The sequence below is a fragment of the Lactuca virosa genome, chromosome 2 (genome assembly GCF_052849685.1).
Source record: "Lactuca virosa cultivar CGN04683 chromosome 2, Lactuca_virosa_CGN04683_v6, whole genome shotgun sequence".
Classification (NCBI taxonomy): domain Eukaryota; kingdom Viridiplantae; phylum Streptophyta; class Magnoliopsida; order Asterales; family Asteraceae; genus Lactuca; species Lactuca virosa.
Genome location: NC_136427.1, coordinates 110,892,511 through 110,908,207, shown reverse-complemented (window position 1 = coordinate 110,908,207; position 15,697 = coordinate 110,892,511). Strand labels below are relative to the sequence as shown.

General features: G+C 41.4%; 1 non-coding gene across 1 annotated transcript; it reads right to left on the bottom strand.

Annotated features, from left to right (window-relative positions):
* Positions 1 to 506: 506 nt before the first annotated feature.
* Positions 507 to 613, bottom strand: LOC145161920 (small nucleolar RNA R71). The gene has a single exon (XR_013738777.1). It is a non-coding gene; the product is annotated as a small nucleolar RNA R71 (small nucleolar RNA).
* Between the last annotated feature and the right edge of the window lie 15,084 nt (positions 614 to 15,697).

Here is a 15,697-nt window from a genome sequence, read left to right as displayed (position 1 = left end):
TAGTACATCATCAAAGGTTGAAAGCTTTGATAAAAAAATACAACCCACAAGAATCCAAGTATGAATCCGACCCAGAATTCGAACTACATAGAAGTGAACCCGAAGACGAGCCAGAAAACGAGATGGCAAACATTGAGGATATGTCCATGGGAGCTTACAAGAAGCAAATTAGAGATGATGCTGGTCCTAGCCTAGTACAACCTGCAATCCCTGGAACTGCCACATTTGAGCTGAAAGGACATATCCTTACTGCACTTAAGGATGTACCATTTTCTATAAAGGATCATGAGGATGCGTAGAAGCATTTGGATGAAGTTAATGACATAGCAGACTATTTCAATGTCCCAAATGTTCCTAGAGAGACAGTCTTGTTGAGGATGCTACCAGTCACTTTTAAAGGAGCTGCAAAAGACTGGCTGAAGGCACTTCCACCTGGTGCAATCACTACTTGGGCCCAAATGCGCGAGTGGTTTTTAGAACAATTTTGCCCACCTTCCAAGATAGCTAAACTCAAGAAGGCAATAGCCAATTTTGAGCAAAATCCTGGTGAGTCACTTTATGAGGCATGAGAGCGCTACAAAGGATTATTAAGAAATTGTCCTCAAAATGACCTTAACATACAACAAGAAGTCTCAATATTTTATGATGGTGTTAATGTTATGACAAGGCAGCTCCTTGATTCTCAAGGACCACTAACTAAGAAAAATCTGGGGGAAGTCAAGGAGTTAGCTGAAGAATTTGCAAAGCATTCTCGTGAATACCACAATCCAAGGCTGGATGGAGTTAAAGGAAGCGGGGGTGGAGAATCTGCAGACATAGCTGATGTACTAGCCATGCTTGATACTATGGATAGGAGAATGACAAAGATGGACCAGACAATACATGCTATTAGAGTTGGATGTGAAAGGGGAAATGGTCCACACTTGACCAAAGACTGCCACTTAGATGATAATGGGTATAAAAAAGCTCAAGTTTGCTACTCAAGTCGGGATAAATATGATGAAGACTGGAGAAAACCAAAGAAGGAGTGGCTGCCATATGATGAATACAAGAAGCAAAAGGAAGAAAAATATAGAAAGACAGGTCGAGGATTCTACCAAAAAGAGCAACCACCAGCAGAGAAGAAAGTTGACTTGGAGAACATGCAAGTTCGTTTTATGGAAGCTTCTGAGAAAATGCATGATGATACTGATGCAACACTAAAAGATCAAATGAAGATGATGAAAGATCAACAAGCTATGATGATTGAACAGCAAGCCCTATTAAGAAATCATCAAGCATCAATCCACAATCTCGAAGCTCAACTTGGTCAACTAACAACTTTGGTAAACGAAAAATTCTCTTCACAATTCCCCGATAAAAAAACTCAATCCCATGTCATGATGATCGAGACTGAAGAAAAGGCTATTTCTGAGTTCATAGAAGCACTAGAAGAGGATCCAAGACCATCCGAACCAAAGCCGAAGAAGACAAAGCTTGATGACAAAAATATTGCTGAACAACCGAACTCACGACGTGAGCCTTCTATGCTCACAACGTGGGCCCAGTCTGACCAGAAAAATTCAGCAGCTGTTCCGGCTTATCGTCCTCCTTTACCGTTTCCGTCCTGAGCTAATATTCATCCACTAGAACGGGAGCATCTAGATTTTATAAAGCAATTGAAGGGTATCTCAATAAATACTCCTTTTATTGAGTCGTTATTTAAAATTCCCGAATATGCGAAGTTCCTACAAGATTTGATAGACACTCGTCAACAATTGAAGAAAGATCCCAAGGTTCTTCTTAGTGAGCAAAGTTCAAAAGTTGTATTGGGAGAGTTACCTAAGAATATATTAGATCCTGGACGCCTTACTCTTCCATGTGAATTTGGGAACAATTTGAAGACTTATGCTTTAGCCGATTCTGGGGCTAGCATAAATTTAATGCCTTTATCATTTTATAAGAAGCTCAATATTCCGAAGTTGAAGGCTACAAAAATGACCATTCACATGGCAAACCGTTCAGTAACACAACCCAGGGGCATTGTAGAAGACATCTTAGTAAAAATTGGGAATTTTGTTTTTCCAATTGACTTTGTGGTTTTGGACATGAAAGAAGATGTCGATGTTCCAATTATTCTTGGTCGCCCCTTATTAAATACAGCTAGAGCCTTGGTTGATATTTGCGAGTCCAAGCTCACTTTGAGAGTGGGAGATGAAGAGGAAACTTTTGGAGTCCAAGATGGTTTCCAAGGGAGTGATGTTCAAGGTGAGGTTTTCAATATTGATGAAGAAGATGAACTTGGAGAATTGGAGAAGCTAATGGAAGAAGAACTTAAGACAATTCAACAAGTCAAACGCACGAAACCGAGAGCATCCGTTCCATTTTTAGTTGAAGTAATTGCCTACACAAATCCAACCTCTTGGGTAAGCAAGGAAAGCGACGAATTATCGAGTGACGAGGACGAGGACGAGGTTACTTTCGAAGAAAAGAGCATGAATATGGATGAAAAGATGGTTCTTGTAGAGCTGAAGGAAGAGGAAAAAGTAGACAATAAGTTAAAAGAAAATAAAGGAACCAAAAGAAAGCTCGATGCAAATGAGATGAAAGCTAAAAAGGAGAATTTGAAAAAAGCATATATCCGACGAGTTCAAGCGTATAAAAGACGATGGAATGAGCAAAAGATTCAATTGGTAATGGACTCTTCGGAAAACTCAACCTAAGGAGGCACGGAGTCCAGCTCACGACTCCATTAAAAAGATGCGCTTCTCGAGAGGCAACCCGAGCTCGGTTTGAATTTTCTTTTCTTTTTAGTTTTTGCATTTTTTTTAGTTCTTAGGAAAATTGATCATCTCATTATCCAATAATTTTATAAATGTTAAACATTAAGTGTGGGGGTTCCTAAAAATTAAATGGATAAAAAATTCAAGATTTTTAATATAAATGCTATTTTTTTAATCAGAAGCGAGCTCACGACGTGAGCTTCATTGCTCACAACATGAGTCCAAAAGGGTAATACGGGATAAAATATTTAAGCCCAACATTTCGTTAAGCACATTTGAGTCCAATTGAATGGCCCGAACATTTTAGCCCAATTAGTTTAGTCCATACGACACTCACGACATGAGCTCTTTAATCTCACGACGTGAGCTACACAAATTCGGGACCACTAGATTAAAGAAATCAGCATACATTTGACATATCACTTTTTACTCCCACGAACGGCGACAACCTCCTGGTCCCCCCCCCCCCCCACATTTGATTTTGGTCAAATCTACTGCGATATAGCTTTTGTGCTTACGTAAACATCATTCTAAGGTAAATATTTCTTACTTCTAATGGTTAATTTTGGATAATTTGTTGAAATTAGGGGTTAGGGTTTGTTTTGTGTTTGAATGTCGAATTTATGCCGTAAAAATGCGATTCATCTACTGCATGTTAGTTGAATGTGCTTAGAATTGCTTTAGAAGTAAACCCCAATGAGATTTTTGGCCAGATTTCTAACCTGTCATGTTCGATTTTCGATAAGGATTAAGAACTCACGACGTGAGACCTGGGAAAAAGTAAACTGTTTTTTCTGCTAACCCATTTAACATATGGAGTGTTTTGTTTGGTTTCTTGTTTATTTGTTTTTGCAGAGGAATGGCTTCCAGGGGATCAAATGAACAATTTCAAGGACATGTGTCATCCCGCCATGTTTTGTACCGACTTCCCATGGACATGTCTACCACTGTGCTCACCAATTTCACAAACAAATTAGTGTGGTTACATAACAGGGAATTTGCTATTTCCCCAAGGATTGACTGGGTCCGGTTTGAGCAGATTGGGTTGATGGAGAGAATGGCTCCATTTTTAACAAAACACTTTTCTGTGGACGATTTTTCTTTCACCTGTAACGGTTGGAGGAATTTATTCTCCATCAATAGCCCGGTTTATCAAGAGCTATGTGTTGAGTTCTTTGCTCTGTCTTCTTTGAAGCAGCTACTGTTGATCCTTTTTACCCAAGGGCACTGGTTTTCCGCCTAGGTTGCGAGTTCAGGGAGTGCAGCCTCGTAGAGTTTGCATGGTGGAGGGGAATATATGAAGAACAGGAAACCCGGTTACCAGTATTTGAGCTCTTCATGAGGTCTGCAGCCCGTGAGTATTTACCGGGTGCATCTGGATATGCTTTTTGGTGTTCGATTGCAAATGGTGCTTTTCACTCGGGTGTTTCACAAGAAAGCCATATTAGATCCCCGAACCACCGATTACTTCATCGGTTGATCACTTTTTCATTCAACTATAAGTGACATGGGGACAAAGTAACAAGTTTGAATCTCTTTTTCTTGTGGAGCATGGTTACGCCCAGAGTTTTCTGCAACATTCCCTATCATCTGGCTAATTATTTGGGTAGCGAAGCTGCCATCTCACAAGCTGGTAGCCCTATCAATGAGGGTCATTTTATTACCTACCTTGCCGAATCATATGGCCTTCTTGCACCTCGTTTGACCAGGACTTTGACACTCAAGCCTGGAGATGATCTTACTATGGGTTTTTTGGAGTCCATGTGAATGGTTATAAATAATGGGTCGCATTGGAGTATACCGCAAGATGATGATGTTGAACAACCCCGCGAGCAACCCGAACAACCGAGGGTGAGAGGAAGAAGGAATGTACGAGGGAGAGGAGATAGAGGACAACTGGTGCAACTAAGTGCACCCATGGGAGGACCAACTTTGGGGGAGACATGTCGGGATATTTTGATCATTTGTCTTTAAGTGTCAACTGGATTGGTGGGACGGTAGAGAATATGATGCGGCATTTGAATTTAGAGCAACCCCCTCATTTGGGAAGTCATTATCCAATTTGCCCAACATGGAGTTCTTATCAAAACCCGAGAGGAGATGGGGCTAGAACAAGCGGAGTGAACGAGGATGAAGATGATGATTGATATTCTAGTTTATTTTTAGTTTATTTTTTATTTGTTTTTGGTGTGTTTTTGGATTGTAAGACTATTAAGATATTATGTTATTTTTTCTCTTCTTTGGTTGTTATTTTTCAGATTTGCTAGGAATCGCAAGAAAGGAATGTCAAGATAGGAGTGCGTTTATGTTTAGCCACGAGTGTTTAAAGTCGAGAGTCGAGACCCACTATTTAAAATAAGTGTGGGGTGAGTCAAGAGAGAAGATAGAGTTAGAGAAAGAGTCAAAAATAATGAATTTAGAAGAGTCTTAATGAATTAAGACATTGGTTGAAGTGCACAAATTTAAAAGAAGAATTGGCAGATTGGTATTATGTTTGCCCAGTTCTCACGTCGTGAGACCTTAAACCTCACGTCGTGAGCTTGTTTATGAAGGTTTCCATATTGCGCGTATTTGCGGCCTCACGTCGTGACCCTTACATCTCACGTCGTGAGTCTAAAATTCCCACGAAATTGAAGCTTTTCATTCATATTTATTATATGGGTTACCACCATTCTTCTTGGAATTATTATGGAGGTTATTATGGCTCATTTTCTCTACCATGTAATGTGGCGTATGTTTTCCCACATTGTTCGTTACGCTTTGAAGACTTGCACCACATTTGTTGAAGATTGAAGTTTTGATTCTATATTTTTTCGGCATATTTGCATATCTCACGTGTTCAAGATCCAAGTTCCTTACCAGAAGAGTCCATATTCAAGATGCACATTTTTTTCCACACTTTCAGAATTCGATCTCGCCACTTCTATCCTAGGGGAGTCAATTCCTTTTTCTCCCTTTTAATGCTTTTAATTTATTTTATGCATACAATGAGGGCATTGTATGTAATAAGTGTGGGGTGGGGGTCGAAAAAGTAGATTGCTAGAAAATTTAAAAAATTTAAAAAAAATTAGAAATAAATTTTAATAGATTTGGAGCAATAATCTAATAATTAATCTAGTAATGATAATTTGAACTTAAGTTGCTAGTATTATATGGGATGATCCAATGAGAGCTCAAATGTTTAATCGAGCCAACATATGTTATAGTATATTTGTGGCTTCCCATTCCTAGTGAAAAGTCATGAGTTATGAAAAGGTAATCTAGTAGTTTATATGGCATAATAACTTTTGCAGCCTAAACCTGAAATCCATCCAGGAGAGCTTATTTAGTCATTGCACATAGACTAATACATTTAACCAATAAAGGTTGAAGTTAAGCACCTTTGCTTAAGCATGTAGGTTTTGAGAGAAAAAAAAGAGAGAAATTACCAAAAAGTTGTTAGAATTTTGGAGCTATCAAGTATGAAGATCAAAAGATCAATATTCCAAAGAATCAAATATTGAAGATACCAAAAATCAAAAAGTGGTGAAATCAAAGATGAAATATTAAAGAAAGTGAAGAATTCCAAGAGCTCCATTGTGGTATCTAAAGTTGTAATTTCTAGATTATGTATGCTTGGGTAGCTTTACAAAAATTACCTTGAGGATAAGAAAGATTTCTAAGGATTGATTCGGAGGGTTGCAGAAATGAATGTTGTATAAGCTAAGGGGTGAAGGTTCATAATGTCACACCCCCACACCAGAACGGCAGAAACGTTCGGGGGCGGAGGACGTCATGTACAGTATCACAACAATGCATAATAGTAAACAAGCAACAACATCGTCCATTGCATTAATAATATAATTTTAATACAAGTGTGTTCTGTAGTTTATAAGACACCAAAAATGAATAATCAAAATAAAGACGAGTCTTGAAAGCTCCGTCTTCTTAAAACCTGGTCATCTGTACCTGTCTACTGGTGACCTGAGAATACAAGTTATTTTGAAAGAGTAGATCAGCATTAAAGCTGGTGAGTTCATAAGTATTTTAGTGTCATTGTTTGTATAAGTTTGAAGAGTGTGCTTGTAAATGTTTGATGTAAAAGTTTGTAAGTATTTGATGTAAATGTTTGTAAACTTCCTAGAAAATCTTATATTTTCTACTAAAGCAGTCTTCTACCAAGACCCAACTGTTCCTTAAGTTTGTTCTTTTGTAAAAGTGAGTATTTTCCCAAAGGATGACTATCATTACCAAAATATAGTTTTCATTACCGTTTATGTGAGAAGATCACAATGTGAATGAAATGGGAAAAATAAAGATGTACTGTAGTTTTATCTAAGTAACTACCAATGTACTAACTACCTTAAACTTGTTAGTTTAATTAAGGTAAAATGTGATATGATTGTAACCATACTTGATCGACTAGTATAACACGACGTTCGATACGTCGAAATGATATGACATTCGTCACCCGTAGACCTGCAGGTCCCACTGTAGCGAGCAGCAAGGTGTAGGAGGGTCAGTCCCGTATAGATCTATACATAAATTCACGCTCTCCATCCAGGAGACTCTGGGTACAAAACGTGACACAGCAGTATGTTGTCGAACCATGAAGTAGTATCTCACATTATAGTTATAGTATTCTTGTATTTGTATAGTATGTTCTAGTGTAGTGTATGTTCTCTCTGTCTAGTATGTAGTATGTTCTCGAGTGTATAGTGTGTAGTATGTATTGTTTCTCGTTATAGTATGCTTTATCTGTTTCTCTTTATAGTATGTTTGAACTGACTCTTGTATGTTTCATTGTTCTAGAAATAGTATTAGTGACTTCCTAAACTATACCTATTATAGTTTACTAGCAATGTTGTTTGCATGAATGAACATTCTTGTATACCTTTGCTACTCAAAGGTATTGAACTAATAGAATAACTTTTATATCTATATACATACACATAATATATAACTAAGGTTCAAACGACCTTCGGACAAATAACCGATACCCTAAGTCCACAACCAAACAAGGAACAGGAAATAAGGCGAGTTATCAGTCCTAAGTCCTTTCAATCCTACTTATATAACTATATCTATATAGACATGATTTCGACAAAGTATAAGTTTAAAAGAGTTTAATAGAAAGAATTTAACATGTAAAAGAGTTTATAAAACGATTTGAAGCAATTTGTTTGATAACACAGTTTGAAATGTAACAAAATCCATTCGTTTGATAGTTATTAATCACATGTGATTGATATAATAACTATAATAGTTCAACTTGTATTCCCCCATAAAAGCATTTAAAATCATTTAAAAGATAAGTTAAGGGGTATGAACTCACCTATAGTGAGTGATACGGATGAAAGATCGGTTTGCAGGATGCTAAGTGCCATGTGAAGACTTGGGCACAAACGGATCCTAATAAGCATATAATGACACATATATGAATATAATTAGTGTTTATACAACTAATCATGTAAGGAAAACACCCTAGGACTTAGGAAACACTTAGATTGAAGTGTTAGAAGTACAAAGGGTTGCATCTAAGAGGTGTATGGCCACACTATGGTGTTTACGGCCAAGGTGTTTACGGCCCTTGAGTTTACGGCTATAGGGTTTACCTCCCTATGAGTTTACAACCGTAAACTCATGAAGTTTTGTGCTAAAGAGGTGGTTTAAGGTCCTTCAAGTATGCAGGAAATGTTCTAGACTCAATCCAAGCCTTAAAGAAGAGTTTATGTCCAACTTGAAGCCTTAACATGGGTTTACGGCCAAGGGAGATGCTCCTGGCTGTAAACTCTCATGTTTCGTGGGATTTGGTTGATTTCAAGGATGAAAATCAAAGGCTTCTACTAGATAACAAGTATAGGAAAGAGATACTTATGATATTGAAGCAAAAGAGTTGATTTCGGCCCAAAACACTAGTGTGTGTTCTTGGTGATCTTGAAGATCAGACCCAAAACATGAAGTTAATGGATGAAATTAAAGGATGATACTAGATAATGAGTTGTATCAACTAATCAAAGGATGAAACACTTACATTTTTGAAGAATAAAATGAAGATCCTTATGATACTTGAGAGAGAAATCGAGTTCTTGAGGTTGAAATGGTTAATAATGAGGAAGAAAGGGTGGAATATCATGTTTTAAGGCTCGAGTTTACGGCCACCTTGAGTTTACGGCCGTAAACTCATGCGATGTGGTTGTAAACTCCACATAATGAAGTTTATGGCTTGCTTGGTGCACAATGGACTCAAGCAGATAATTCCTATCACTCATTTCTTGGATGTACTAAGCCTAACACACTCTAAATGACCCTAAATAATGCTAGAAGATAGCAAAACGAGTCCAACCTTGATTGAATTGGATAACTATTCAAGATAGAAATTTCGGGTTGTCACATCATCCCCCCGTTAGAGAGAATTTTGTCCCGAAATTAGAGTTTAACAAATAAGCTATTACAAATAACTAAACGAAAAGATGAGGATATTTCAGTTTCATTTTATCCTCGCGCTCCTAAGTGAATTCAGGTCCTCGCTTGGCATTCCAGCGAACCTTCACTATCGGGATACGGCTTTGCTTCGTTTTCTTGACCTCTCGGTCCATGATCTGTACAGGTTCTTCCACGAAGTTGAGGCTCTCGTTGATCTCGATCTCGTCAAGTGGGATTACAAGAGTCTCATCGGACAGACACTTCTTCAAGTTCGAGACGTGGAAAGTAGAATGTACGCTACTGAGTTCGTGAGGTAGTTTGAGTTTGTAAGCTATTGGGTCGATTCTAGCGATAATCTCGAAAGGCCCTACGTATCTTGGATTTAGCTTGCCACGCTTTCTGAAGCGTATCAAGCCCTTCCAGGGTGAGACCTTCAATAGAACACGGTCGCCCACCTGGAATTCCAACGGTTTCCTTCTCTTGTCTGCGTAGCTTTTCTATTAATCTCTAGACGCTTTCAATCGTTCACGAATCTGAAGGATCTTCTCTGTCATTTCCCGAATGATTTCTGGATCCGTGAGAGTGCTGTCAAAAACTCGTCCTTTAACTAACTGAGTGTCGCCCACCTCAGCCCAGCACAGAGGGGATCTACACTTACGGCCATAGAGGGCTTCAAATGGAGTAGCCTTTATGCTCGTGTGATAACTATTATTGTAGGAAAACTCGACAAGGGTTAAATGAGTATCCCATGCCTTCCCAAAGTCTATCACACAGGCTCGCAACATATCTTCCAAAGTTTGAATAGTCCTCTCACTTTGTCCGTCGGCTTGCGGATGGTAGGCTGTACTCATGTCCAGCCTAGTTCCTAGGGAACTTTGTAGCGACTGCCAGAACCTCGAAGTGAATCTACTATCTCTATCAAACATAATGGATATGGGAACACCATGCAGCCGTACGATCTCCCTAATGTATGTTCTTGTTAGTTTCTCCATCTTGTCAGTTTCTTTGATAGGCAGGAAGTGTGCGGACATTGTTAACCTGTCAACGATCACCCAAATGGTATCGAGACCACCCATTGCCTTGGGCAACTTGGTTATGAAGTCCATCGTGATCCGCTCCCACTTCCATTCAGGTATCTCCGGTTGCTGAAGTAAACCTGATGGTTTCTGGTATTCGACCTTAACCTTGGCGCAAGTAAGGCATTTACTCAGGAAGGTAGCAATCTCTGCTTTCATGTTAGGCCACCAGTATAACCTTTTAAGATCCAGATACATCTTATCTGAACCTGGGTGGACGGAATATCGAGTGTTATGCGCTTCCTTCATGACCAAGTCTCTAAAACCACCGTGTTTTGGTGTCCAAATCCGATCCATGAGATATACGGCTCCGCCACCCTTGACCACGAAGTTCTTATCCATTCCTCTCAGGGATTCACCCGTCACATTTTTAGGTTTCAAGGCTTCGAGCTAATGATTTGACTCTATGACTAGAGTATTCTTTCCGACTCAGGGCGTCAGCTACTACATTGGCCTTGCCAGGATGATAACGAATTTCGCATTCGTAATCACTGAGTAGCTCGTCCCACCGTTGTTGTCTCATGTTGAGCACCTTCTGGTCGAATATGTGTTGTAAGCTTTTGTGGTCTGTAAAGATAGTGCTTTTCGTACCATACAGGTAGTGTCTCCAGAGCTTCAGAGCAAACACTACTGCTCCTAACTCAAGATCATGTGTGGTGTAGTTGACCTCGTGTGTCTTCAGCTGTCTTGAGGCATAGGCGATGACCTTACCTCATTGCATCAAAACACAGCCGAGTCCTTGATTGGATGCATCGCAATAGACTACGAAGTCTTCTATCCCTTCGGGGAGGGATAGTATCGGTGCGGTGCATAAGGCTCGCTTTAGCGTTTGAAATGCTTTCTCTTGCTTCTATTCCCAGTCAAAGGCCACGCCCTTCTGGGTCAATGTTGTCAGAGGTTTCGCAATCCGCGAGAAGTTCTGAATGAACCTGTGATAGTAGCCAGCGAGGCCTAGAAATTGACGAATTGCTGTAGGCGTCTTCGGTGCTGACCAGTTCTCAATGGCTTTGATTTTGGAAGGGTCCACGTGTATTCCCTCTTCGTTAACCACGTGCCCCAAGAATTCGACTCTTCGGATCCAAAATTCGCATTTCGAGAACTTCGCATAAAGCTTCTCTGATCGTAGTGTTTCTAAAACCTGACCCAGATGTTGACTATGCTCCTCCTTACTACGAGAGTAGATAAGTATGTCATCGATGAAGACGATGACGAACTGATCCAAGTAAGGACGGCACACCCTATTCATTAAGTCCATGAATACTGCGGGTGCATTGGTCAATCCGAACGACATCACTACAAACTCGTAGTGTCCGTAACGAGTTCGGAAGGCTGTCTTCGGAACATCCTCCCCAAGCACTCGTAACCGGTGATACCCGGATCTCAGGTCTATCTTTGAAAAGAAGTTCGCCCCTTGAAGTTGGTCAAACAAATCGTCAATGCGAGGCAAAGGGTAATGATTTTTGACAGTTAGTTTGTTAAGTTCCCTGTAGTCGATGCACATACGGAACGATCCGTCTTTCTTCTTGAGAAACAAGACCGGTGCTCCCCAAGGTGAGAAGCTTGGTCTGATGAAGCCCTTGTTGAGCAATTCGTTAAGTTGACTAGATAGTTCCTGCATCCCGGCTGGTGCTAGACGATAGGGCGATTTGGCTACGGGGGTAGCCCCTGGAACTAAGTCGATTCTGAACTTGACTTGACGTTGCGGAGGTAATCCTGGGAGTTCTTCTGGAAAGATGTCGGAAAAATCACGTACTACTGGAATGTTCTTTATGTCTTTCGTCTCTTGGCTCACATCGACCACATGAGCAAGGAATGCGCGACATTCCTTTCGCAAGAATTTCTGGGCTTGAATGCTCGAGATGATACGAAGGTTAGTGTCGGGTTTGTCGTCGTAGATTACTAGAGTTTCGCTAGACGGCAGATTAAGGAGAACAGCCTTTTCGTAACACATGATGTCGACACGATGAGAACTCAACCAATCCATGCCGATGATGACGTCGAAACTTTTAATTGAGACCGGCATGAGGTCGATTGGAAATGAATGGCTATCTAATGTTAGTGTACATCCTATGTATATGCAGCTAGTGCTCTCTGTCTTCCTATTAGCCATTTCTACGGTGAACGGTTCTTTAAGTGCATGAGACTTATGTTTAAGCAAGTGAGCAAATTTCTGGTTCACGAAACTCCTCTCCGCTCCACTATCAAACAGAATGCATGCATAAGAGTTATCGAGGAGAAACGTACCCGTGACCACTGTAGGGTCGGCAACCGCTTCCTCGTGGCCTATAGCCAAAACCCTTCCCACTCCACCGGCATTCCCTACCTTCGGGCAGTTCCTTTTGTAGTGGCCCACCTTGCCACAACCGTAGCAAGTCTGGCCCACACCAGCGCCGGGGACCTGGGTGATTGGCCTTGTCGGAGCCTTGTAGAAACGGGCAGTGTGCCCCTTCCTGTTGCAGTTAGAGCACTGCATTTCCCGGCAGGGTCCATTGTGGTGGAAGCTGCATTTGTTGCACTTCGGCAAGTTTCCAGGGTACTGCTTTACCGGAGCAGCAGCGGCAGGTGCTATCGCAGCATGAACTGCTATGACCTGCTGCTTTTTGGCAGCTTTCCTCTTCTTGTCATCCCAGAACTTCCGCTTGTTATCAGCGGCTTTGGAGGGTTCTGAGATGGCTAGGGTTGTTGTTGTTGACGGGGTACGGACCCCATAGTTAATGAGCCTTTGTGCCAATCGAAGGTAGTGGGGTTGGAAGCTAGGATATTCCCTGAAATGGAGGCACCAGCCCCCAGATATACATCTCTATCTTCTTCCCCTCAGTAGGGACCATGGATGGACATAGTGCCCCACCAGATCGCTGAATCTGGCAGTGTAGGAGACTATGTCGGAGCCCTTTATGGTTAGGCTCCAGAGCTCTTGCTCTAACTTCTGAACTTCGCCCCTCGGGGAGTATTCCTCGATCATGAGCTCCTTGAGATCTTCCCAGCCGATAGCATTTGCCACTATTAGAGATAGTGACTTGACATGGCTATTCCACCATGTCAGTGCTCGGTCTGCGAAGGTGCAAGCCGCAAATTTTACCTTGCTCCCCTCTGGACAGGAGCAGATCTCAAAGTTCGACTCCGTCTTTTCGAACCATTACGAGAGGGCAATGATTCCGCCAGTTCCATTGAAGGCCCTGGGTTTGCAGCTGGTGAAGTCCTTGTACGAGCACTCCCTAGAGCGCATTGGAGCTTCGACAACGGTGGGAGGCACATTAGTCCCACTCCTGCTTGTACCGATCGAGGTGAATTGTGCTAGGGCTGCAGTAACAGCCGCATTCATAGCAGCTTGAATAGCTGCTGGGTTGTATTGAGGAGGAGGAGGAGGTGGAGTTTGATTCCGAGCAGTGCGCCTCGTTACTCGGCGTGGAGGCATCTTGTAGCTATAAGATCACAGAGATGAAGATATTGGTAAGAATTCAATAGTGAGTATGATGAGAGTGACTCATGGACTAACTCTCCATAGCCCAGCAACACAAATGAAAGTATGATTGGATAAAAATCTAGTACTAGAAAGATGAAAGCATTTGGATATTAATTTCCGTGAGATCAGATATCTGCCAATAATACTGGTATTACAGATGTAATAAGTTCGGGAAAAATGACTTAAAAGTAGGTCTTACATCAAACCAAGATGAGAAAATTTTGACAGAATAAAGACCTATCGACCGAAAGTTCAAGGTCTTAAAATAAACAGGAAATTACAGGGAAGAAGTACTAATTAGAGCATAGATAAGAAGGCTAATCCCTAGACAAAAGGAAATTTGAGTAGAGCATTCCCTACTGGCGACGGGAACCCCTTGGGCGAACCCTTAAGTCAGCCAGTTGACGCTCCAAGTCAAGAAGACGTCGCTCGTATGTAACACCCTAATCGTCAAAACAATGTTTCACATTTTAAAAACACACTTTCATTCATAATTGTTATAAAATATCATTGTTCCACAAAATCAATTCATAACATCACATCCCAAGATCATAATAAGTAAAAACTCCTCATGTGTGTACTGATCAAACCGGTGCCTTCCCGCGATCCTCACTGGTACCTGAAACACATAACACAACACTATAAGCATAAATGCTTAGTGAGTTCCCCAATATACCACATACAACACATACGCCACTCGAGGCTATAGTACGACCCTCCGGTCGATGTGTCTCAGCGGGACCCTCCAGTCCCGTAGCTCGTTGGATCCTCTGGTCCGGTCATAGCTCGTCGGACCCTTCGGTCCAGTCTGTGTCGTCGGACCCTTCGGTCCGGTCTATATCGTTGGGCCCTCCGGCCCGGTCTGTTCAACACATAGCATACATATAACACAATGCACATAATCTCATATATACACATAGCATACAAGACCCTCTGGTCTACACATAAATACCACTCTAGGTAATGTATAGTGAGAATACTCACCTTGCTGGATGTCGGATAATCACTCGTGCTCGATTCCCCGACCTATCGTCCTCCTATATCATAAATACATCTCTAATTAATACTTTCTTGGCTTAGTTGACTAACACTATCAAGTCAACACTAGTCAACCCTGGTCAACGCTGGTCAACGGTCAACCTTTGACCCCACTCGTCGAGTCTTGCATAGACTCGTCGAGTCCATACGTGAACTCGAGTCCTTCGAATCCTTTCTGACTCTCCGAGTCACTCACTCAACTCGGTGAGTCATCCACTGATCTGAGTCACGGAACAACTCGCTCCGACTCGTCGAGTCCGTTCATGGACTCGGCAAGTTCATTTCGTGCACAACCTCAAACAACCTTCTGAGGTCAGATCTATTCCTCTAATCCTTAGATCTAGTCTTCCCAAGGTCAATAATCACGTAAAGTCTCTATCTTGATGCACATGCAACGTCTATATGACCATATATGATGATTTAGCCCCAATTACCATAACCCAAGGTCATAACCTCCATTGCTCTTCATAAAGCTTGATGAGTAAGGCTCTCTGGACCTCTATGGATCCAGATCCAAAGCCTCATCACCAGAAAGGGACTATTTGGACATCAAATCAACCTAGCAAAGGGCACAAGAAACCCTAAATCCATACATTCTTCATAAAACAGAAGAAGAGCCGAATTAATACCTCAAATACAATGATCTTAGCTTCAAATCCACAGAATAGCAACCTCCTTTGCTTCCTCTTGGCTAGGACCTCCTTCTTCTTGCTAAACAACACCACAAAGGTCAAGAATGGCTTCCCTTCTCTCTCAAAACGCTCAAGCACTCTAGGGTTTCTCTTTATGGACTGGTAGCCGCAATTGAAGGCCATAAGGGCCTTTAAATAGGTCCCAAACCCGAGAAATTAGGGTTCCTATCGCCAGCTCTGACTCGGGGAGTCACTCCCCTGACTCGTCGAGTCCCTTCATTAACCACGTCATCCAGTCGCGACCAGACTCGACGAGTCTAA